The sequence below is a fragment of the Oenanthe melanoleuca genome, chromosome 24 (genome assembly GCF_029582105.1).
Source record: "Oenanthe melanoleuca isolate GR-GAL-2019-014 chromosome 24, OMel1.0, whole genome shotgun sequence".
Classification (NCBI taxonomy): domain Eukaryota; kingdom Metazoa; phylum Chordata; class Aves; order Passeriformes; family Muscicapidae; genus Oenanthe; species Oenanthe melanoleuca.
In genome coordinates, this window is record NC_079357.1 from 6178636 (window position 1) to 6201480 (window position 22845).

Here is a 22845-nt window from a genome sequence, read left to right on the forward strand (position 1 = left end):
TATATTGCATTGGCAGGATGGTCAAAAGCACCCCTGGGATGTGTGCTCTGAATTGCTTAAAGAGGCTTTGCTTGAGTTGATTTTTATTCTTTGGTTGGGTTTGGCTTTTGCTTTTTGCTTATCCAGTCCCTCTGCAGGGTTGTGAGGTATGTGCATAAGCTCTGGGAGATTAAAGAGCTTCTATCTAAGTGCTCTATTGACATGAACAGGTCACAGTGGATCAAATTCCAAAATATCAGAGGATCAGTCTCCCACTGATTGCCAGCACAGGGCACGCTCCTGCTGATGCCTGGAAAGGCTGACCTGGAACAGAGACTAGGCAGAGCAAAAGGAATATAATAGTTATTTATTGAAAGGATCCACCTTGGGCAGTGCAAGAGCCCAGCCAGGGCTACACCAAATCAAATCCAAGATGGATCCCTGTCACGAGTTTTTACACTTTTATAAGTTTTGGTTCATCTACACATTGGGATCAGTTATCCAATCACAGCCCCAGGCTATGAAGTCTCAGCCCCTGGCTTGCCCCCTTTCTCTCACTGTTGTTTTTGCTTTTTGGGTACCAGTTGTCCTTGATTCTCTTGCTAGAAAGGAATTGTTTTGTCACTACCCTGTGAAGAGAACTTACACCTAATATGAAATTTCAGAGTTGCACACCAAGCAGCAGAGATTCTGAAAAATATAAAAGCTAAAACCCCAAGGCATCACTGCATCCCTGAAGCAAGGCATGGACTCCCTGCTACTTTCCAGAATTTTGCTGTGGACCACTCCAGTCCCAGTGGTTGTCCCCAGTCTCAGCCCAGCTGCTCCTCAGGCATGCAAAGAAGCCTTAAAATGTGGCTGCATTCAGGGAAGAAACTGCATAGAATCGACACCTCATTACCACAGACATCTTCCCCAGTGCTCCTGGTGAGTCACATGCAGAGCAGGAACACAAACACATGTTTCTGCTCCGGCCCAGCACGGTGCCAGTGCACTCGGGAAAAGCCCAGGAGGGTCTGCTTAGCTCGTGTTGTCATCACAAAACAACCAGCCCTGCAGTCCACATGGCAACAAAACACTCTCCTTCCCACACAACACCCTCTGCTCTGACAAATTTCTTCTGCAGGTAGGGGAAGAGAGGCTCCAGGGTCCAGGAGGGGTTTTTAAAGATGAAGAATAGACTGATGAAAGTGTTTTTTTGTAGGATTCAAATGCAGCAATAGGGGTTGCAAAGCTGCAGATATTCACTGAGACTTTGGTGAATTTACAGGCTCAGGGTTTGGCTGCTCTGGTTTAGTGCAGTTATGGCATCAGGCTAAACAAGAATTATATGTAAGAGGCTTGATTAGCTGTAGGAGCAGCTCTAATTGCCATCTGAGTGGGGAAACTGAGGCACGGGCTCACCATCAGCACACACCCAGTGTAACTTAACGCGAGCTGAGAGCACAGAATGATGTGAAATTACAGTCCCAAAACTACACACAGGTGATTCTGCTTGAGCAGAGGATGAACTGCTTCAGTTCAGCTGAAACAGAAACACGAGGAGCCCCACAGCCCACATCACCTGGCACAGCCCTGTTCTCCTGCTCTGTGATGGAGTCAAACAAGCTCTAGTGATTTCACATCAGAGACTGAAGGGTTAAAGAAACCAAACAGGATTCTATCCCCTCAGCGACTTCAAAAGGGCTCTCTGGGTAAAACACAGCAACAAAACACAGTTTTTGTAGTCAAACACCTAATCCAGCCCCAGCCTGGCACACAGGGCACTGGGTGAAGCTGGGGGAGTTGTAAGAGCAACCCACTCAGACTGGGGCCAGAGCAATCCAGGTGTTCTTAAACCTCTGTTTAACACCAAACCAAGGGCTGAGGCCAGACTGCAGCAGTGCAGGTATTCCAGATGGGGCCACCTTGCAGCCATGCCTCGGGAATTGCTTCCTGTGCTCACACTGCAAAGCCAAGCAGGTGAGATTCCCATCCCTGGAAGTGTTCCAGGCCAGGCTGGACAGGGTTTGGGCACCCTGGGATAGTGGAAGGTGTCTCTGCCCATGGCAGGGGGTGGAACAAGATGATCTTTGAGGCCTTTTCCAAGCCAAACATTTCGTGGCTCTGCAGCTGAGTGAGATACCCTCTGCTCGAGTTGAACTGAGTCATGCGAGTTTAGTCATCACCAAAACACATCCAGAGCGTCTGTTTCACTCCTCAGATGGTTTTATCTTATAGTGCCAGGAACTACAACATCCTGGAAAAAGTCTTGAGAAAGAAGTTTTGCTTCAGCAAAATAATTTGGACTTGCAAAACCTGACAAAACCAGCCCAGTTCAGCAACAAGAACATCCCAAACTCTGCTGAAAAGGAACATTAGAGTGTAACTGCAGGGTTCTGTCACAGCTCTGAGCAAGCAATACCTGACCTCATGGGGTGACAGTGATGCTGTTTTGGTTTTTTGCCTTGTTTAATTTGCTATATTCTCTGTATTCTTCACACACACATCTGGAGCTCTGTCACCTTTTGTATGAGTGGCTGGTTTCCCCAGTGCTCTCCATGGCCCTGCCCTGGGCAGAAAGACAAAGCCAATGGCAGAGCTGCCAGCCCCAGGGGTGCAAGGTTCCTGTGCTGTCCTGGCTCTTCCAGGCTGAGAACAGCTCCTGGAGATTTCATGGACAGAGCACAGCCAGTGCTGAGGGGACTGCAGGGAAAGAGCCTGACCTGGGATTGATCACCACTTGTCCTCCTGATTGCTGCTTCTTATCAATTCTGCCAATTTCCTGAAGCCTTTAAACATGTCCTCACCCCTCTGGGGCTGGGCTTTTGTGGACATCTTTCCATAACTGCTCCTGAAGGCTTTCAATAAAGATCCACTTTTATATCACATCCTTACTGAAATTATATTGAATTGCAATTCCAGGCTGGGAAAAAGGCAGCAGAGAAAACAGCCCTGGTGGCCCCCAAACCCAGGGTGAAGGCTCCAAGCACAGTCCTGCCTTCCAATCCAGACAGAGCTTCACTGAAAAGCAAGTCAGAGCCAGGACCAGGCAGTTTTTCAGGCTGAAAATGGCTGTAATTGGAACTCAGAGACTCCTCTGACCTGCACTTCACCACGTGTTTCTCTTCCTGGCCACAGAGGGTGGTCACACAGCCCTGAGCTCTGATGGCATCCAGATCAGGCACTGGCAGCTGGGTGCAGTCCATTCCAGCCAGAAATGGCACACAGGGCAGAGCTCTGATTAGGAAAAGCTGTTTCACAATGAAATGCAGTTACAGGACGACTGGTGGATTCTGCCAGGAAGAGTTTATTTTGTGCTTTTTTTTTTTTTTTTTTCCAGAAACTTAACTAAAGTAGAAAAATGTGTGATTTTTATTGCTGGTGAAAGGTGCTGGATTTGTACTCAAAGGAAGCCCAGGCTTGTGAAATGAGCTGGGGAGAACTCATTGCCTGATCTGATCAACTTTTGCAGTATCCTGACTTTCTTCACATCCACATCAGAGCAGCAAGGACTCAGAAATCCCATTTTTAAGAATTCTCCATTAGCTTTTGACTGTAAATCAGGATACCTGACCAAAGAATCATCAAGATTCAAGTGTTCATATTCCTCCCCGAAGATTTTTCAGTAGAAAAACCTCAATTTCCTACAGGAATTTCCAAGGACTGGAAAACATGTAACCAAAATCCCTCTAGAAGAGATTAGTAACCAGCATGGTAAGCAAACCTCAGCAGGGGTTGGATCTTAATTTTCCATCTGCAGATGAGGAACATGAGGAACAACTCACCCTTGGCTTGGATTGTTTTCCCACCTCTGGTAGTGTGAGGGCTGTGGGATTATCCCAGAAGCTGTCTGGGTTTAAACACCCACCACCCAACTGGTAAAAACACATCATCTAATACAGAACTTTGGAGAAATGAGGAAAAGGAAACATATTTGTGCACTGATAGTGGTAGAGAAGATAACTGGAGGTGGAGTGAAGAAACTTTAAATCCAAATCCCCTTTAGCTGAAGCATCACTGACTTCAAACTAAGCATTGGCAGCAGCAGCTCCAGCTGACAGCTCTGACTAATCCCAGAATCCTGGAATGGTTTGAGTGGGAAGGGACCTTAAAGATCATCCAGTTCCACCCCTGCCATGGCAGGGACACCTTCCACTGTCCCAGCTTGCTCCCAGCCCTGTCCAGCCTGGCCTGGGACACTGCCAGGCAATGGGGCAGCCACAGCTGTTTGGGGCTGCTCAGCCTCACAGGGAGGGATTTATTCCCAATATCCATCTAACCCTGCCCTGTGTCTGTCCCTCCAAGATCATGGCATTTTCCTTGCCCTTCTATCACAGAGGGGAAGAACATCTAAGCAAAGAAGAATCCTGTTCTGTGGGAAAGAAAACAAAATCCTTGTGTGCTGCTTTCAGCAGGGTCCCTGCTCAGCACCCACCGTGTCACTCAGCACAGGGACCAGCACAGGCTGTCAAACCTGAGAGGAATTAGGGATTTATCTTTACAAACAAGCTGTGGGTCTGCTGGTGGATAAAACCTGCAAAGAAAATAATGGGATGGATTCCACTGATTGATGAATGGAAAAAGATATTTGCCTTTATAAACAAACTGTAGGTTTGCTGATCAATGAAATTGGATATTGGAAGATGAAAGAAGCAATGGGGAAAAACATGAATTCTATAAGAATTAAAAATTAAAAGGGAGGGTTGTACATTAGAGGGGAATCTCAGGTGTCAGGTTTTGGGCAGTCTGTGCCTCTCAAGTACCTCAGCCCATGGGGAAAGAGAGAGGGAAATTGGGATAAAAGGAGGTGAGTCCTCCAAAAATTGGAGAGATCCCAGGGCAATGCCCCATGGCCCCTCCCTCTATTGGAATAAAGCAAAGAGGACTCCTCTGTCTCCTTTTTGGACAGAAACCTCTGGTGTTGGTGGGTTAATTTTCCTGACAAACCCAACCCTGAGCTGGGGCTGCTTCACACCATCAGACAATGTTCTCTCCATCATTGTTCTTGGCCGGGGAAGGACTTGCACGCTTGATTAATTTTGTTCAGGGCAGTGAATTCCAGGCCACGGTGCTGATGGGATGTGGGGATGGAAACCATCATGCTGAGCACGCCAGCAGGGATGTCCCCACGAGTGCTGGGCCCTTCCCAAGGGGCAGCTGCTCACAGCAGGGCTGTACTGCTGCCCCACTGCTGGGAGAGGGCTCAGGCTGTGCTAGGATACAGCCATTCCAAAGAGCTCCAACCACAAAATAGCTTCCCCAATCATGTACAAAAACAATCATTTTGGAAAAGCCTCCTGTGAGTACATACACTCATTTACACTCTGTTGTTATTATTATACATGTTATTCTCCCTTGGTGATGAAATCCATATGTCTGCTTTTCCCTTCGTTCTTTCTACATTACTATCTGGACCTTTGATTTATTTCCTGGCTTTCCAAATTGATTATTCAGAGCCATAGAGGAGGGAAAACATGATACTGGAGGTCCAGAGACAAAGTCATAAGCAAAAACAAAAGGGGGGAAAAGAAAAAGACCCCAGTGCCAAGTATCACACATCTGTAGTGTCTCTCAGCAGAGGTGGGGAAAAACACGGAGCTGTTCCCCGAAATGAAGCAGACAGGGATTTATTGGGAAAGCTGCAGTAAACTAAACTTTTGGGCAAGGGTTAAGAAACTGAGGAGCCACTCTTATAAACACTAAAGCACATACTTAACTCGATTTTGACATCAAAGCTGCCTCACGTGAGCAGAGCCGTGCAGCATGTGTTTGCAGGGCACCAGGGGTTAGGGCTGCAGCCATAAAAGCCTGAGAAGGCTGGGACAGAGAGGCAAACAAGCAAGGATTAAAAATAACCCAAACAGAGAAAGCTGGCGAGGAACTCTTGGCAGCTAAAATAATAATAGTAAAAACCCCCCAGCAATTCAAACATTGCTAACATTCTATATGTGAGGGATCCTCCAGCTGTTTGTTTGCCAGACCCAACGCTGAGATGCTCTTGCTGTTGGGACCTTTGCTCTCTGTCACCCCTCCTAGTGCATGTCCAAAGCCTTGGAGATGAGAAAACAGCTTTGTTTGCTTACAACTTCTCACCCAAACAAGAGAGGCTGCAGAGCAGGGTGACTGCAGGGTTGGCAACATCTTCCCCCAGCAATCTTCTATTACTTGATGCTCTGACACTGCCTGATGCCAGATGTGGGCAGGGCAAAAGGTTGTTTAATAAAAAGTTTATTAATAAGTAATTTTAATTATTTATCCACCTGTCCTATTCCTTTTGTAGGAGAGCACCTGCATGTTCCCATCCCCAGGAACCTCAGCAAACACATCCAGTACAGAGCAAGGTTAAATATTCCCCCAGGTACCACAACACAGCCTCTGAGAGTCACCTCACCCTTTGAGGGGACACTTGTTGCCACCTAGAAAACCTCAAGGTAAAAAAAAACAACCTTGTAGAAAGTTTACTGTGGTTCAAAATCACATTTTTAATGGTGGATTTCCACCTCTTTCTCCCAGGCAGCGAGGAAAAGCCTCACCCATCACTGCCCTTGTGCAACTTCTGCCAGCTCACAAGAGTAACACTTGGAAACATCAAGCTCAAGCTGGAAAAACTTAGAGGCAGCAAAAAAAGTGAGGAAAAACCCCACTTACCCACGACTTGCAAGTTTCCTGTGGGAAAATTAGGATTTTTTTTTTTTTTTTTTTTGTGGAAGGCTGTCAAAAAAGGGATTTTTCCCATAACTTACTTTCTTTCAAGGGAAATGCTGGAGTTGCAGCCAGTTCTATTCTGAAGCTCTTTGGTTTCTAGTATTAGGCTGGGAATATAATAAAAATAAGCTTCTTTGGAAGAGTGCTGGTATTTCTAACTCCTAATAGAGCTGATTTTGGGAGCAGCATGAAGAGCCATCAGCAGTCTCTCAGAAGCTGTCAATGGGAGACAGAGCAGCACTGATTAAAAGTGTCAGTAGGAGCTTTGGAGAACAGTTTAGCTCCTGTTCCCTTCCCCAAGCTATTTCCTTTGCAATATTTCTCAGAGACAAATTGCTAATTATTCTCTGAGAGATGAGGGAGCCTTCACAGTGTCTCTGCTGCTCAATGTCCACGTCAGGCATGGTCTGCCAGACTTGGGCTGAGGAGCTGAGCTCTTCTTCAGCCACCTATTCCTCCCCTGGCTCAGCTATAAACACCCAGCCCGGGCCAGATGTCCAAACCCAGCTCTGATACACAAACCTTGCCTGAAGGGAAGCACTGGGAGCTGCTCACTGTTCTGGCTGCTGGGAGAATCCCCCTCTCCTGCTTTCTTTACCTTCTTTCAGGTCACTGAGGGCTGCACCAGCTCCACATTGGGCTGGGAGGGCTCTGGAACAGGGACAGGTGCTGCTGGTTATTATACTTCAAAAATTGCTTTTTCCAGGCCCTGCTCTTCCACCAACTCATGGTGAAGAAGGCAGCAAATCCCATTTTTAATATTTCAGGCAGCTAAGGGATAAAACACTCACTACTCAGACTGAAGGACAGTGCTTCCCATGCATGTGAGCAGCAAACCAGGGGAGTTTGACAGGAGATTCTCACTTTGTACACTTCAGGAGTCACATCACTGACTTAGGGATTTCACTGACTGCTTTAGAAGCTCCTCCCCACATTCAGCACTGAAAATCAAAGACGACTCCTGGGAGTGAAGTTATGGAGCCTGTGCTTGCTCCTTACAAAAATAAAAGTGGAAGAGAGCAAAGTTGTCAGAAAGGGGAATTAGGGCTTTGTGTAAAAGCTGTTTTCCTGGGAGAGCTGAAGTGCCAATCCCACAGCCCTGCACTCCAGTAAAGCCAAGGCACGTTCACTGGAGCAGCTGATGATAGCAATGGACTAAATCAGCACAAACTACAAACAGCAAGGAATGTGGGGCATTCTTCTCCCAGAAACCATTCACTTCCTTCCTGCACTCTTGAGCTGTCTGAGTGCTCAGGGTTTGGTACCACATCCCACGCTCAGAGCTGGCAGAAGGGTGCAGCAGCCTGCAGCCTGCCCCTTGCAGGGGGATCCTGCCACAGCCAAGCCCTCCCCAAAACCCAGCACTTATTATTACAGCTAAACCAAATCACCTCCCAGCCTTTTTTTTCTGTCTCGAGATTGTCTCCACTTACAATCTCCAGCGTAACATTAAACCTCTCTCCAGTCACACAAGCCCCACTGGGCATCTGATCTCAGCAGCCAAGAGCTGTCCTGCAGACAGAAATCAGGAATCCAGGACCCAGACCAGGCAGGGAGGCCACCTCCTGTCTGATAAGACACAGCAGAGCAAGACAGAGCCTCGGGGGTTTTCAGGAGTGGCTGAAGCCTTGCAGCTGGATGAGAGCTTGGTCCTGAGAGCTGAGGAGAAGAAACAGCTTCCCCTGGAGAGCCCATCTGGGCCAGTAAACAGAAACCTGAGAGGGGCTGTGGTTACTGAGTGATGCCAGATAACACCCTCATACCTCACCAGGACCTAGACCCACCCTTCCCCAATCACTTTCCCAGAAATTCAACCTTTTTTTCCAGGATTGCTTTGTTTTTTTTGCAGAAACCCTCGTTTGCTGTTGCCCTGCAGAGTGCATCCACAGTGATGGGCACATTCCCCTGCTCCTTCCCCAGCCACAGCCTCTCCCATTCTGCCTGGAAGAAGCCCTGCATCCCTTAACTCAACTACTGCACATGGTACCAGGAGCATCTGAGTTCACCAAGCCTCTCCAGAGGAAAACCTGCAGCTAAATAAATGAACTCCTCATCCCTGGAGGTGCTCAAGGCCAAGTTGGATTGGGATTAGAGCAGCCTGAACTGGTGGAAAGTGTCCCTGCCCATGGCAGGAAGTTGGAACAAGCTCATCTTCAATATCCTTTCCAACCTATTCTGTGATTTGATAAACACAAACTTGGGATAAATAGAGGGAATCTATTTGTCCCCCAACACAATGAGCAGACACCAGTGACCTCAGCCCCCAGCCCTGAGCTCTGTCCAGCCTGGGAATACCAATAATTTTGCCTGTTCCCTGGCTTCTTGCCACAAATAAAAGTGATTGTGCTTCAGGGGCTGCTCTTCCTTCCCATGGCCGAGCTGGCTGTGCACATTCCCAAACAAAGCATTACACCATGTGAAAAGAAGGCACAAGCCCTGCAGAGCCCATCCCGCTGGCTGAGGCAGGAAATATCTCCCATCCTCTCAGCTAATCCTCCACCAATACAATGAGAAATGATGTCCAACAGCCGCCAGAAGATTATTAAGTGTAGAACAAAAATACTGCACCGCCCATCGTGACAGAGCCAAAGGCAATAAAAGGGGAAATGCAAACTGCAGCCAGTGGCTGGAAGGAGGAGGGGGCAGGAGAAGCAGCAAACAGCAGAAAAGCCCCAGAGTGGAATCATGGAATGGGATCAGCAGTGCTGTGGGTGGGAGGGGACATTACAGTCACCCAGTCCCACCCCTGCCATGCACAGGGACCTTCCCCTGTCCCCGGGTGCTCCCAGCCCTGTCCAGCCTGGCTTTGAGCACTGCCAGGGATGGGGATCCGGAATCCAGGTGGATCCAGGATGTAACAGCCTCCCCTCAGCTCCTCAGGAAGCACAAGGACTGACTTTGCTGCACAGTTCTTCTGTTTGGCTGTAGCAAACACAGGGCAGGGGCTGAGTTTATGGTACACCCCAAAACCTGCCCCAGCTAGCACAGAGCTTCTCAAAACAGGACACCTCAGCAGCAAGGTCCTAGCTGTGCATCCAACCACAGAAATTCTCCTTTGTTCACCTTTCACCATCACATTCACCTGGCAGATGGGCTTCAGCTGCAAACACTGTCTAGAAACCCATTTCAAATGCTGTGGTGACAACATGCAGCAAGGTGCTGCTGCTGAGATATTGCAGCACTGGGAGATTGAGAGCTTTTGATTACCTATGATAATGACAGAATCCCAGAATGGTTTGGGTAAGAGGGGACCTTAAAGTTCATCTCATTCCACTCCCTCCCTGCCATAAGCAGGGACATCTTCCACTGCCCTAGGGTGCTTCAAGCCCCTTCCAGCCTGGCCTTGGACACTTCCAGGGATGGGGCAGCCACAGCTGCTCTGGGCACCCTGTGCCAGGGCCTCACCACCCTCACAGCCAAGAATTTCTTCTCTACATTTAACATAAATTTCCTCTCTTTTAGTCTGAACCCATCCCTGTCCCCTATCACCCCATTGCCTGATGAAATAATCACACATAAACATAAATAATAATCACACATAAACCAGCATTAGCCTTCCAGCTACTTTTAGGAATAAGGCATTTGGATGCTTGGGATGAAATTCCTGCAGTATCTCCCCATGGCTCTTCTCCCTGGTGCTCCAGAGAGTCTGTAAAATTAAACACAGCTTTTGGATGGACAGCACTGAGGGAAACTTGGCTCCTGCTCCAATACCAGCCTCCAAAATGCAGTTCCTAGGTTGAATAACTTGTTTTTAAAGGCAGCATTCCTCGAGATATTTTTGTGTTTTTTAACAAGTGCATTTGAGGCAAATAGATCTGCAGAGGCAGCAGAGATGAGCCTCCTTCCCTTTGGTCCCTCCTGGAGGAGATCTTCCAATTTTAGTGGAAGAGTTCACATATGCTGCTGACACAGGAAATCTTAGTTTGGGGGATTTATCAGAAAGTTATCCACCCTCCCCCCAAAAAATAATTTAGACTTGATTGATTTCTTTCCATAGGACCCAATTACTCTAATTTAGTTCTTAGATTCCCATTTTCAGTTAAAAGCAGTGCTTTGAAGTTTCAAGGAGAAAACACCCACATTATCTACAAGTCCACTCTTGACCATTCAGATCTTCCATTCTCTGCAGTTGTTCCAATCCCCCAACCAACCTTGCCCAGCATCTGCCCCTGTCCCACCAAAGCCAAGGACATTCCTCAGCTGCCAGTGCCAAGTGATGCCACTCAAGAGCTGGACTTGATGATCCTTGTGGATCCTTCCAACTCAGAATATTCTGTGAAATGATGAGGTGCTTCAGCCCCAACCACCTGCAGAGCTCTTCAGGACAAGGAAAATAAAATAAAATAAAACCCCCACACTTTGTTTTTCCAGCCTAGAGCATGCAGACACCCCTTGCATGCCTCACAGTCCATCAGTGCTTCCCTAACTGCTGGTTTGCACTTCTCCTGCAGGCAGCAATTCTCCCTGGCTGCAGGGCAGAGCTGGGTTCAGCTGGAGCTGTGCTCTGTCCCCTGCCAAACCCCAACAGCTGAAGCCAGCCTTAATCCCCTGTATAAACAAAGGCCTGGGAAACAAACATAATTGGGTTTAATTTGCTGTTTGCTTACATTTTTGGTAAGGAGCAGGGGGATGTTGGCACCCTGCAGAGCACAGCCTCTCCTTGGTGAGCTCCCCATTGCTCTCAGCTACAGCAGGGATATTTCAGTTCACAGGGATGCTCCCTGATCTGCTCCCTCAGGGAAATGCTGCTTTTGTGTGCTGGGACATCCAAACACCTCCAGGCATTCTAAACCAGCTGGGAACACCTGCGGGTCAGTTTGGGGCCAGCTGAGAAATTATGGCCAGGGGAATGTGTGTAAACACCTAAATCTCAGCTGACTTCCCCAGCAATCATCACCCAACTAGATTTGAAGGCAAACAGAATATTCCATCCCATCCTGCAGTCAGAAGGAGACCCAGGGATCAATTGTTGTGGAGCACAATACAAGCCTGGCTCTCAATTTCAGCTCCTGTCGAGCCAGGTTAGAGTTGCATGTTACAAAAATTTGGTTGTTTCATTACAGTTCAGCAGAACACAGGAATAGATGATAAAGTTTGTGAGTGTGGCACCACGATTATGCCAATAATGATAATAATAGAGGATGTTCCTTCCCAGAAAGCCTGGTGAAGCAGCCAGACAGGACTGGAGCACAGGATTATCGTTATCACTGGTTGCTGTGACTCAGAGGGGCTCACAGCAGTGCTGGAAGGAGTTCAGCATCCTAATTCCCACAGCCACACCTCCCACGTGTCAGGATTCAGCAGCTCCTCTCCCTCCACCTCCCCCACCTCTGGGACCTTCAGGTTTGGAGACCAAAGCTCTTTCAGAGGGATGAGTCCTGCAGCTACTCATGTTATCATCACATCCTCCACTCCCATAAATCCCCAGAACTCTTTACAGCAAAGTTTGGTTCATGACAACTCCCAGCTCAGACTTGTGAATTTCTGCACACAGGACACTGCAAATGGTTCTACACCACGTGGTTAAAATCCTCTGGGGACATTCAAATGGTTTCACCAAAGGAAACACCCATCACATCCCAGAAAAGGTGAATTCAATGAACATCACAAATCCTTGCTACAGGGTGATCTATCCCAGTGTCAGGAAAATTAACCCACCAACAGCAGAGGTTTCTGTCCAAAAAGGAGGCAGAGGAGTCCTCTTTGCTTTATTCCAATAAAGGGAGAGGCCATGGGGCATTCCCCTGGGATCTCTCCAATTTTTGGAGGGTGCAGCCTCCTTTTATCCCAATTTCCCTCTTTCTTTCCCCATGGGCTGAGGTACTTGAGAGGCACAGACTTCCCAAACACCTGACACCTGAGAACCCTCCCTTTTAATTTTTCATTCTTACAGAATTCATGGTTTTCCCCCATTGCTTCTTTCATCTTCCAATATCCAATTTCATTGATCAGCAAACCTACAGTTTGTTTATAAAGGCAAATATCTTTTTCCATTCATCAGTGGAATCCATCCCATTGTTTCTTTTATCTCTCAGTGCTGGTTTTATCCACCAGCAGATCCACAGCTCGTTTGTAAAGACAAATCCGACATTGCTCTCACCAGCATTGCCAAATTTCCCAGTGAGTAACAGCGGGTGGCACAGAGGGAATGCACATCCTCCCTTCCAGCATCTGCCACAGGCTCCACACCGGCAGAGAGAGGCGTGGGGGACACAGTTCCCAGCTCATCTGCCCTGCAAAGACACGGGGATCAAACTGGGAATGTGCAGATCCTGATGCTCTGCTGGGTAATTTCATGGCTTGGGTCAGCTCCGAGCTCAAACCCCACCCAACCCTGTCCTCACCCAAAAGCTGTTCCTGGTAAATGGAAAACCCTTTTCTCCTGGAGGGTTTAAGAAGAGGGAGGCTGCTCCCTGTTAAGGTGTCAGAGCCATTCCAGGATTCCCAGCAGTGAGTACAATTTCCCACCTTCCTTGTTCTCCATCACTCCTGGAGGTGCCTGTGAGTCTGAGGAGAGAGGAGCCGCACATCCTGCTGACTCTGACACCTGAGTGGGCACATCCAGAATACTCAAAGATAATCCCCACATCGCAGCTTCCACCAGCCCCTCCCCGGGCAGCCGGCAGCTCGGCAATGTGCAGCCTGAAGGCGAGAGAGCCCTGTTTGTACTTCCCAGCACGATACTTGTGTTCTTATTTGCAATACAAAAGCCACAAGAGACCCAAGCCTAGGTCAGCCCAAACCCTCCCGGGCAGAGCTTTCCCTGGCCAGAGTTTCTTCCTCCTCTGTTCATGCACCTGGTGATTTATGTGCAAACCTTACCCATGACAAATTACATCCAGGGGTTTGTTCCCCACCCAGAAGGGGTGCAACAGCCACCTCAAAAGCAAATCCCATCCTCTGGCAGCACCTCCCTGGCTGGCAGCACTGACACACCAATTCCCTCTCCCACCATCCACAGCCTCAGGGATTATGAAACACTTTGGGCTTCAGTGAGTTTTTGTTTGGTTTTTTTTTTCTTTTCCATGCCTGGCAAAATCTCACTTTATTAAGTTTGCTGTTTTGGCAGTGAACCACCAGCAACTGTTGTGTGTCTGGTTTTCTCCTGCTCACTTCTACCTTTTCACAGCAGCTTTCAGACCGTGCTTCCCAGGGCAGGGGAAGGACCACAGCACAGCACAGCACAGCCAACAACCTGCGAGCTGGAGATATCCCAGTTCACTCTTCCCCATCCTCATATCTGGTTACCCAGCAGGAAAGGCAATTAAATGATCTGGCTGGGGATAAATCACCACAAGTAGCCACTATTCCCTGACACTGCCTTGTTTTCTTGTGTGTCAGAGCAAGTGCTTGAGTAAACACCAGGCAGAACTGACACAATTCAAGGATTCCTTACAAAAGAGGTCTGGAGCCATCACAAGTAACACAGGCCACAGGTGAAGAGTTTCTTTGCACAGTTTGATGGGAATTTGGGTATTATTTATGCTGAACTTGCCTGAAATTTTTAACTCTGGATTGATTAAATGGGTTAAACCCTGAGGCAGCACATATTCTGTTGATGTGGGATCAGAAAAGGCAACAAAAGCATCCATGGAAGCTTTGGGAATTTTTTATTTTTAAACGGCTCACCTTTTGCAGTATAAAGCTTAAAATCTCTGCATAAGTGTGCAGGAATACAGAACTGGCACACAGGCTGATTTTGAACTGTCTGAAGCAGAGAAAAGTGTAATGAGGGAAGCTGGGAGCCACCTCTGCTTATTGCTGATGGTTACTGAGCTCCCATTCTGTGCTCACTTGCTTCTCACCCACCAAGAGGAGAAAAAAAAAATCTCCCACATGGTATATGGCCCTTTATTTGAGAGATTCAGAGCACAACTGTGATAAAGCAAAGTGATCCAGCAGCTGTTTCTCTGTGGTGCTTTTCCACAGCAAAGCTCGTCTTTGAACAACCTACACACCGAGCACTCATCCTGCTCACACTTTGGCCAGACACCTCCACACACCAGCTCATGCTCTGCTGCCCCTCTCCAGCAGGAAACCTTGAGCTGTCCAGTAATAAGAGACCTCAACACCCACATCTTGCCCACTCCCTCTCTGTGGTCAAGGGTTTCCTGCTTTCCCTTCTGCAGCCCCTCCAGCCTCGCCTGGGCAGAGCTCCTGCCCCAGATGTGCAATGCCAGCTCCTCCATGGCTTATCCAAGCTCCTGCACCCATGGGACAGCAATTAAAGGATGGTTTCTACTCAGCCTCTCCTCTGCTCTTGCCTCCCTGGCTCACTGCTCAGCCACTGCTCCTTTGCTCCCCCTCCCACCCTGTTATTTCCAGACCCCAGCTAGGTCTGGTTTTCTCTCTGGTTGCCCCTCTATGTGTTCTTGTGCCAGTAATGCCATGGATGTCCTTTAGGGCCAGCCCAGAAGGCCTTTTCCCACTTTCTGCCTTCACCTTGCTGTGATCCAAGAGCCCTTTCTCCAAGGGCCACACACACGGCCCCTGTCCCACCCCAACGTGTCCAGAGGAAACCTTGTTCTGTAGAACAAGGGGGAAAGCTTTAAACTGAAAGAGGTTTAGGGGGGATACTGGGAGGGATTGCTCCTTGTGAGGGTGGGCAGGCCCTGGCACAGGGAGCCCAGATTTGCTGTGGCTGCCCCGGATCCCTGGCAGTGCCCAAAGCCAAGTTGGATGGGGCTTGGAACAGTCTGGGACAGTGGAAGGTGTCCCTGCCATGGCAGGGGTGGGACAAGGTGGTTTTAAGGTCCCTTCCAACCCAAACTACTCTGGAATTCCCTCATTCTGAGTCTGGACATGAATGTACTCTCTACCCTCCCAATCTCCACTGCAGAAAATCTTCCTTGCCCTCTTTACTTTTCTCCCTGCCCCTGGGCTGATGCTTTGTGCTGTTCCTCACCCCATGGTGATGATTTTCCTGCCCTGAACAGCAAAATTCCCTTTGGGACAAACACCTCAGGCAACCCTGGAGGAACAAACCCCCCTACCAATGACATTGACTGGACAAAAGGAGTGCAATCAACCCAGCCAAGGAGGGCAGGGGTATTTCCTCAGCTCCAAGGTACTGCAGCCAGTGGGGATTGGAGAGGAAGCCATGGGATTTGCTTGTGTCACACAATGATGAAACAGCTCTGATCCAACAGTAACCAAGGAGGATGCTAAGCCACAGCCAGTAAATGAGGTCTTTTGAAATCAGCAAGCACAGAGAACTCCTATTTAAAAAGGGCCTGGCCACAGAGTGCTCTGGATCGTTAATGTTGACTTTTAATAAGCCTTTGGAACACTGAGGGCTGGAAGAAAGCTTATGTTGTGCCAGAGTTTTAAGAGGATAGAAACAGGATGACCCACATAATTATCCACCTGTGACCCTGACTCTTATCCCAGGTGAAATAATGGAACAGCTGTACAAGAACTTCATTAATAAAGCATTAAAGGAGCAAATGCCAACAGCTTGGGTTTATAGGAAGCAGATTTGTCACTAAGTTGAGAAATTGTTTCAGAGTTGAATATGTTCCTTACGTTTGCAGGCTGGATGTAAAAAGAGAATGAAGTTTATACAGTTTAAAGCCAACTGAGGCCTTACAAAAACCTCAGCCTTCCTATCCCTGTAAAGGACTACCAAAAGAATCCCAGCAAGCCAAGAAATCCTGGGGTAAGGTGGGCAAGCAACCCTTGAGTGTCTGTGTGCTGCAGGAAGGCACAACTGGAGGAGCAAAGGGAAAGGAGCAGCCACAGCTGGAATTCCCTGGTGGGAAGGGCAGGACATTGTCACTCCCTGCTCTGGGTTCCCTTGGCTCAACACTTCCATCACCAAGGAGCCCACTGGCTCTAATTAATTTTGTTTTCAGTACAACCTCACCATGACATTCATAATGTCAGGAAAATTAACCCACAAACACAAGAGGTTTATGTCCAAAAAGGAGACAGAGGAGTCCTCTTTGCTTTATTCCAATAAAGGGAGAGGCCATGGGGCATTCCCCTGGGATCTCTCCAATTTTTGGAGGCTGCAGCCTCCTTTTATCCCTATTTCCCTCTCTCTTTCCCCATTGCTGAGGTACTTGAGAGGCACAGACTTCCCAAACACCTGATACCTGAGAACCCTCCTTTTTAATTTTTAATTCTTATAGGATTCATGTTTTTCCTCATTGCTTCTTTCATCTTCCAATATCCAATTTCATTGATCAGCAACCCTACAGTTTGTTTATAAAGGCAAATCTTTTTTCCCATTCATCAATCAGTGGAATCCATCCCATTATTTCTTTTATCTCTCAGTGCTGGTTTTATCTACCAGCAGACCCACAGCTTGTTTATAAAGACAAATCTGACATTCCTCTCAATAAGAAATTCATTTATTTGAGTTCAAATCCCATGGGCACTGGGGATGTTTCCAGGCACACACCAAAAGCTGTGACACTGAAACAGCAACAAGAACCAGGACAGAGCAACATCCCACTGGTGAGGGACCAGTAAACCCATTACACATCAGGAAGGGCTTGGGCAAGAAGGGAAATGTGAGGGAAAGAGCTGCTGGTTGTGTCATGTTCCAGAATGAAGCAATGGGCTTGGAGCAGCCAAACCTCCTAATGCTCCTGAGCTCCATGTGACCCAGAGGATGCTGCACCTCAGCTCCAGCAGCATCACTGCCCTGCCCAAGGCCCTGCAGCAGCCTGGGAGGTCAGCTCTGGTGTGACCTTCACGAGCCAGCCAGTTTTCCAGCCCAAAAATCCTCAGTCACAACCCTGAGGTCATCATATGCCTGCTTGTGAGGCCCTGCCAGCTCTGAGTTGAGCAGAAAAGTCATTTTTCACTCCCAAATTGGCAGTACTGAGCAGTGCACTGCCCTCTGCCAGACAGCTGGGGTAGCCTGGGCATCCCAGGGACAGAGAGAGGGCCTGGCAGTTATTTCAAAATCCCCCTGGTGGTCATTGCAGAGCCCTTATGACTTCATCTCAGTCACTGCTATGTTTTTGAGAGTCAAGAATAACATGAATTTTTCCATATCTTGTGGTTTTTGGAGGGTGTGAATAAATTCTCATGCTGTGAGTTATTTAGGTATCACCAAACCCAACCCAGCAGTGGTGAAGCTGTTGAGCAACACAAAAACCCCGTGGAGGAGATGGGGAAGGCAAAGGCTGGAGGTCCAGAAGCACCAAGAAGAATTGCAGATACTCCTGATGGTCATGGTAAATCTACTCAGAGATGTCACCTAAATTCAGAACATGTGGAAAATGATTTGACCTTCCCTTTCCACACTTGGTTTCACACATTGTACCCATGCATGAATATAAAATGCTGGAAGACAACAGACCTGTGGCCTTTTGGACCATCAGGAATCAAGCAATGCCCCAAAGGCCTCAGAAAAAGGATTTTTCTAAGAACAGGAAGAGCAGTGCCACAGTGACCTCCTATCTCCATGCTGTCCCTTCCTGAAGGTGGACCTTGGCAGGAGCTTCAAGCTGAGGGTCAGGAGCTGGAATTGATGATCCTTGTGAGTCCAGCTCAGTTCCCAGAGTTAGAGGACCATGGAATATCCTGATTCTCGTGAGTTCTCAGGGTTGGAAGAAGCAGGGAGGGCACAATGAATGGTGGATCCCCAAACCTGAATGCTTCCCAAAGGCAAAATTCCACCTCTGACACTGAAGGCTACTTTGCTCCCAAAATATCTGCTTTTAAATGTGTGTCCTCAGCTGTGCTAGAGCCTACAAAAGGATGTGGACTTGCTGGAGTGAGTCCAGAGCAGATCATGGAGATGCTCCAAGGGCTGGAGCCAGGCTGGAGAGCTGGGGGTTCTCACCTGGAGAGGAGAAGCTCCAGGGAGAGCTCAGAGCCCCTTTCAGGGAATAAAGGAGCTCCAGGAGAGCTGGAGAGGAACTGGGACAAGGGATGGAGGGACAGGACACAGGGAATGGCTCCCACAGCCAGAGGGCAGGGATGGATGGATATTGGGGAAATTCTGCCCCTGGCACAAGGTGCCCAGAGAAGCTGTGGCTGCCCCTGGATCCCTGGAAATGCCCAAGGCCAGGCTGGACAGGGCTTGGATCACCCTGGGACAGTGGGAGGTGTCCCTGCCATGGCAGGGGTGGGATGGGATGACCTTGCAGGTCGTTTCCAACCCAAACCATTCTGGGGTTCCATGATCCTACAAACCCCCCAGGAAGCCTCCATTTTACACCCTGGCTTTTTGAATCCAGCTCCTACATGAACAAGTGCAGGAAGAACAGGAGGAGAAGGAGAGACATCATTTAAAACTGTACAAGGGGAAATTGCAAAAAATTACCTAAACCTTTAGGAACATATTTATATTTTGATTTCAAGTAATATTACTTCCTGGTTTCCAGCACGTATTCCCTGGGCGTCCCCTATCAAATATCAGGCAGTATTAAATCACTGATCCCTGATCCCTGCAGCTCTCAGAAAAACATCTGTACTAATTTGTTGGTTTTCCTTAACACGAGGGCCAGCTGAACTCCTCCAGGGCCGAGCCAAGTGAGATCGCTGACAGATGCAGAATGAAAAGTGCAAAGATTTTTCCTTTATTAAAAAACAAGGCTGTGCACTGCGAGCCCTGAGCTCGTGCTTTGCCAGAGTGATGAAATGACACGCGGCAACCTTGATGCAACAACTGTTGTGGATACAGAAACAGGGGCTTAGCTAATGCTGCTCCCCCAGAAAATGAGTGCTGACAGCACAGCCAACAAGGTGAGGGGTCTGGCAGGGGGACACAGCCCTGTCCTGCTGAGGGTCTGAGCGTCCCAGAGGGAAAGAGTTATTGGAGTTCATTGCCCTGGGAGCACAGCACATCTGGCACCCTGCCCCTGCTGAGGATCTCGCTCTGCTTTGGACAAACTTTGCAGCAGCAGCTCGGCACAAAGCAGGGAGCAGGCACAGAAGTGCAGGTAAAGGCAGAATGTGTCCTCGTTGCACAGAAGGTGGCACTTTCTGCACTTTGGCTGGGCCATCCCTGGGAGAATTCCCTGCAGGGAAATGCTCATGGAGCCACCAGCACTGGCACAGGGTGTGGGACAGCTCTCACAGAGAACCCAAATCATCAATCATGCTGGGATAAACGCCAAAGCCCCCGAGGGAGGAGGCAGCACACTTGGTGGGCAGTCCCAACACTTCCAAGGCTTTGACACATCAAACTCGTGCCACAGGTGGGCCAGGTATCCTGCAAAAGCACACAGGAGTTAATAACAGCCTTTCTTTGGAACCAAGAGCATCTTCCTAAGGAAAAGCTCCCTCCCAAGTAACAGCACAACCTCGGTTTGCACTTTCCCTGGTGGCCTCTGTGCCAAGGATGCTCCTGTGCTGCAGAAGACCTCACACACCTCACAGCCAGTGCTGATGAGCAGCACTCCTGGGAATCTCATCCCAGTGCAACCCAGCTGCCAGGGAAAGACCTGCTTGCACCAATAACCATGTGTGTCACCCCGAGCACTCACCACAGAGCTGTCAGCAGCACCTGTGAGGGCTGGCTCACACCCTGTGCCACTGCACATTTCCCTGCAGGCAATTCTCCCCAGGGATGGCCCAGCCAAAGTGCAGAAAGTGCCACAAAGCCACATCCCCTTCTGGGGGTGAATCCCAGCCAGGGGCACTGGTCAGCCCACTGATGGGCTGTATCTGCTTCCAATAAACTTTTATAACCTGTCAATGGGCTGGATGCTATGCAATAAAATTGGTGTCATAAAAAAGGTCTTGCAGTGCCAGTGTCTTTTTTATTTTTTTCCCCCCTCTTTTTAATTTGAGGACATATGGGAGGGGTTGATTCAGAAGCCAAGTTCATAATATTTTTTTGGAGGAGGGGAGAAAATGACTTTAAATTACAATGGGAATTTTCAGAGCCTCCTTCTGGGGAGTGCAGCCATTTTCAAAAGTGACTTCATTTCCAGAGCTGGCTTCCCTCCCAGTATTTGAACAAGCAAGCAAAGAAGAGTTCAGAAAGTAAATGGGTTTCAAAGTTTGGCTTGATTGGTTTCAAATTTAACAGCCCTAAACCAGACTTTAGAATTCCAGGCAAATTTTTTGGCTGGTTTGTTTTATCAGGCTGCCAATGCTGAACCTCAGCTCTCTGGGCAGAGGTGACCCTGCAGAGCATTGCCTGCAGCTTCACACCCAAACCTGGCCCAGACAGGGGACCTGGGCAAACCTGGAGATTTAACACCACAGGGCTTTTGTGTGGGGCTTTTACAGGGGTTAAAATGCTTTGCATCCCTTCCCTGGGATGCACTTTTGTGCCAGTGGTTAAGGGCCATTTTCAGTCATCTTAAATCCCTTTCCAGTGCCCGGAGCTGGTGATATGGGGAGCAAGGGCACATTGAAGAGCGATTCAGACTCCAGTAAAGCACCAGCTGGAGACACTGGGACCAAGGAGACGTGAGGGCAGGCACAGACTCTTTATTCCCTGCTTTAAGGTGCAGATAACATTGTTTTTTCAATAAGCACGTTAGGGAGACAATCAGGCTGCCTGGCTCCAGGACCCGGTGGATCTGCAGCCCCATTCCCAATCCCCCTGAGGGCTGTTCACCCATTTTCACCCATTGCAGCTGCTGCTCATCAGGGAAAGCTCTCCCTGGGAGGAGCAGGAGGGATGTTCCCTCCCGGTGCCAGTCACCCCAAACTTTGCTAGGAGCAGCCCCAGAGCCTTGGAGGGAGCTGCAAATCCCATGTCCCAGGTGTGGCTCAGGGAAGGAGGTTCACCACGTAGGGAGCAAACATCTGGAGCTGCAGACAGATGTTCAGCACAGCAGTGACCCACGGGGTCTGGTGCTGCAGCACAGACAAGTCACTGCTCAAACCACGTTCAAATGACTCTTGGCAGGGACAGCAACACCAAGAGCCTTCCTGAAGAGCTGCTCTTTATTTGTCAGAACAGCAGAGGCAGTTAATTTATTTTATTTCCACGTTATTGCTGTCCCTGGGGTGGGTTGGGGGATGCACAGAGGGGAGGAGCTGCTTTCCAAGCCCTCTAGGCTGGATGTTCATGTCCAAGACGTGCTGGAGTTCCACAGCTCCATCTCCTCATATCACATCCTCAGTTTTAAAGGGTTTTTTTAATGTTTCTGGTGAAAAGGGGGGGTTGGCAGCCAAGAGAGAGCAGGAAAACTGCTCCAGACACAGAGGGACTGGTCAGTCCCTTTCACAGAGGGGGATTTGGGCTGCTGGGTGGCCTCTGGTCAGACAGCATCCCAAACAGCATCTCCCTGGAGAGCTCTGCCAGCAATCCTGGCCAGAAATGGAATCAAACAACACAATCAATGTCTGGTCTCCAGGTGGCATCACAAGGAGAGAAAGCAAAGACAACAACCCATCCTTCAGTGACAGAAACCTCACTCCAAACTTCCCATGGCTTCAGGAGTCACTCATTCCTGCTTTCCTCTTCACCCTGGGTGTCTCCTGCTTCTCTGGATTTCAGCCTCTGGAAGCTTTCTGCACGGCAGCAAACTCCAGCTCTGGGCTTTTTGATCCAAAATTAGAATATCTCAAGACAGCAGTTGTCAGATCCCTTTGTAAGGAGTGGGAGAGGCTCCTATGAGGTTGTGGTGTGGATGCAGTGAAAGGGCACTGGAACTGCAGTGGGGAGAGCAGGTTCTGCAGAATCTGGGTCTCATTCCCTCCCCTTTCACCTCAGAAATGGGGAGAGCAGGTTCTGGGCAGTCTGGGTCTCATTCCCTCCCCTTTCACCTCACAAAGGTCACCCTTTCCCCTGCACATCTGCACAGATATCGTGGACTCACAGGTGATGGATTGCCAGCCTGCCCTACCAAACGGTGAGAATTAAGTGGTGCCTGTAAAGCATGTTGGGAGACTGGGATGACAGGCAGTATATAACTGCAAACTCTATTAGATCACTGCACCATCCCCTGGGCCAAAAATCTGCCTTTGCAGAAAAGATCCAGACACGAAACCTGCTATTAAGTGAGCATGTCTGACAGTAGTTCAGCTGCATAGAGATGTTAAATAGTAATAATAATGAAACAAAGCTCAGCATTTGAGGATGCTGTACATCTTCAAAGCACTTCACCACAATGTTAACTGATTGTACCCAAAATAAATTGCTCACAGCTGCTGGAGATCCATGAGGTATTCACAAGAAATGGATGGAAGCTCATCCATCCTGGATCATACAGAGGGTGCATGTGCTAGAGTGTAATCAAGAGCTCCAAGGAA